Source organism: Octopus bimaculoides, chromosome 11, assembly GCF_046866305.1.
Source record: "Octopus bimaculoides isolate indiv1 chromosome 11, ASM4686630v1, whole genome shotgun sequence".
NCBI lineage: Eukaryota > Metazoa > Mollusca > Cephalopoda > Octopoda > Octopodidae > Octopus > Octopus bimaculoides.
Genome location: NC_142938.1, coordinates 52899228 through 52902205, shown reverse-complemented (window position 1 = coordinate 52902205; position 2978 = coordinate 52899228). Strand labels below are relative to the sequence as shown.

The 2978-nt window shown below is 44.8% G+C and overlaps 1 long non-coding RNA gene across 1 annotated transcript in view; it reads left to right on the top strand.

Annotated features, from left to right (window-relative positions):
* Positions 1–348: 348 nt before the first annotated feature.
* LOC149133332 (uncharacterized) overlaps positions 349–2978 on the top strand; it is a 13055-nt gene continuing 10425 nt past the window's right edge. The window contains exon 1 of the long non-coding RNA XR_016243672.1: positions 349–1004. This is a non-coding gene — a long non-coding RNA (uncharacterized LOC149133332). The remainder of the gene's footprint in view (positions 1005–2978) is intronic.

The following is a 2978-nucleotide window of genomic DNA, read 5'->3' as shown; positions in this document are numbered from 1 at the left end:
AACTGCAGTAGGCTTCCGTGTTACCAGGTATATATTAGAGGAAAAAGGACAACAAAACCACGGCAGAACGAGTATCTCAAGTCATTTAGAGTATTTAATTAGAGTAAGGTGAATTAGAAGTAATTGATTAGAAGTAATTAATATTTTACAGTTGTTTCTGGGATATCCCAAGTGATGGGTTAGCATCTCCATACTCTGGGTATTCCCTCATCAGAGACAAGGTGAGTATGTGGGTGAGTTCTAGACAGAGAACTCACAGTGTATAAAGGAATAAAACACTAGATAGAAGAATGAAACGTAAAACAGTAGATAGAAGAAAGACAGGAGAATGAAATGTGTGTGTGTGAGAGAGAGAGAGAGAGAGAGAGAGAGAGAGAGAGAGAGAGAGAGAGAGAGAGAGAGAGATAGAGAGAGAGAGATAGAGAGAGAGAGAGAGAGAGAGAGAGAGAGAGAGAGAGATAGAGAGACCATGATAGACAGATATAAGTTGTGAGTGATTGAATAGAAGAGAGAAAATAAAGAAAAAAGAATGGGATAGGTGCTGGAAAGAATGAGAGCGAAAGTAAAATAAAAAAATTTTTTTTTAAATAAAGATAAAGATAAGAGGTAAGATGAGTATTAATAATAATAATATGACAACAAAAGAATGAATGAGACCTCGATATTATGTAAAATAGAGGAATTCATCTATAAATATAATATGTGACAACTAGCTGGTTGTCATTATAAAACTCAGAGTTTCGGACACCAGAGATGAAGTCCGCTCCAGCGTCTCATCAGTTATTAAGACAAAACGCTATAAAAAAAAAAAACCCGTTAAATAGAGGGAAATTACTCTAATAGGTATGGTGAAAGTAATACTTCATTCATAGAAGGCGCAGGAGTGGCTGTGTGGAGGGTAGCTCGCTTCTGCGCAGGCGTATTAGTGTTGCTGTTTCCGTCAGACCAAGATGGTTGAGAGTTTTTTTGTCTCTCCCAAAGTTGAACTTCTGAAGCCGACCGAGGTAGGTGGAACTGTTTTATTTGAGCAGGGTGGTATTTATTGCCGTTCTAATATTTTTTTTGCAGTAAATTTCGCCCAGCTCTGGGGCAATTTCGCCTGCTCTCGGCGGTTATTTATTTGTGACATTGTGATTTTTGGATTTGGGGGCGTATCCGCCCGAAGAATTGTAAAATTTTTGTGGATTATACGATTGAAAATTCTGTTGGCTTGGAGTACCTGCTGGCCAAAAATTGCCGTCTTTTTGCCGTGGAACTGTCTTTTTCTCTTCTTTCTCTCTCTATCTTTTATTTAAACTGTTTTAAATATTTTCTTCTTCCTCAGTTGTTTTTTCAGCTGTTTTTTTTGTGTAAACTTTCTGTGAACTTCATTTTTGGACCGTTTTTTGAGCTCTATAAACATGGCAGAGAAAAATAATGAAGCCGCTGCCTTGGAGTGGAGGGTTGTCCCACCCAACAGTGGCTAGTAGATACAGAGAAGAGGACAGTGGTCTTGCGGACCTATTCTAGGTCACGCAACGCCATTGCCCTCTTAAACAAAGAAGAAATTACAAAAGAGCTGGCAAGTTGTTTGCCAGCTAAAAACTACTACATCTCTAGGGGAGTCAAATATATGTAACAGTGTGATTGCTATTTGATTCCCCCGAAGAGGCTGGCATTGTGGCAAGCCAGCCCCTGCAAGGGGAAGAAATTTTGTTTCTCCCCACTTATTGTGGGAGAAAAATTATTAGAGCCTGGGTATGTGGGCTGCCCCCGGGAACCGAAGCTGGGTGGATCGCAGATGCCATCCGGCGGGGCTTGGGGGACAGTGGGCCCCGGCTCTAAAACGTTCTAAAGACACCTGCGGTCAACTGGGAGGGCACTAGGGCAATTCTAACCCTATGGACCCTAGTGACCGCAAAGGACATGTGTTTTCCTGACTTTATAAAAATGGCCGGGTCCAGGTAGTCGGTGATACTTGAGGGACGCCCCCCCCCAATATCACCAATGCCTGGAGCCTGGCCATATCAGGAAGAACTGCCCCCAGGGCCATGGGAAGGCCTTGGAGCAGAAAAAGAAAAATGTGACCGCCCCCCCCCCCCCCCTCATCGGATGGGGAGACGGAGAAAGTCGTGGAGGTGGCTGCCTCCAGAAAGAGAAAGGTGAGCAACGGTAGTTGCTCACCAGGTGAAACGAAGGTTGCAGAGGAAGAGGAGGAGGACCCCTCGGGCGTGCCGAGAGAGTTCCCGACCCTCGTAACCAGTAAAAGGAGAAAAAGAGAAATGGGAGACGGTCGGTGGACGTGCCGCAGACCGAACCCGTGGCCCCTCCGGTGGGAGGTGTGCCATCAGAGCGGGAAGCTCTGTCATTGGGAATTGTGCCGCTGACAGAGCATGCCACGGTCCCTCCCGGCGAAGAGGAGGAGGACGAGATCATCCTCTGTTACCTCAAGGGAGGGCCTGTGAAACTGTATTTGGATAGTCTTTTGAAAAGGCAACGGTATGACTCGGTCCTCATAGACCACCCCAAGTTGGCCTCCGCAGGTGTGTGCGGAGGTCATAAATTATAGTGAAAAAGCAAAAATAGAAACAGTTTGTGACAAGGAGGACTTTGCCTCCATTGATGCTGCAGGCTTTCCTGCAGGCAGCAGGATACTTGCTTGGTAGCCCGGATGATGAGGATTAATGTGTTATGTTTTTTGATTTATCTGTATTGAACTATACTGAATGTATTGAACAATGTTTTCGAGGGGTTATCGGTCGGTGGACGCCGGTGCCCCTCCCATCTTTATTTCATCCTTTTGTTATCACCCTCATATCATTAATGTCTGTGTCCAGCCCGCAGCTACTTTGTTTGTCTGTCCTTGTTTGTCCCCTCTTTGTAAGGCCTTAATGGCCAATATTTAATGAAATAAACTAGCTTACTTACCAACCACATGGTTCTGGGTTCAGTCCCACTGCGTGGCACCTTGGGCAAGTGTCTTCTACTATGGCCTCGGG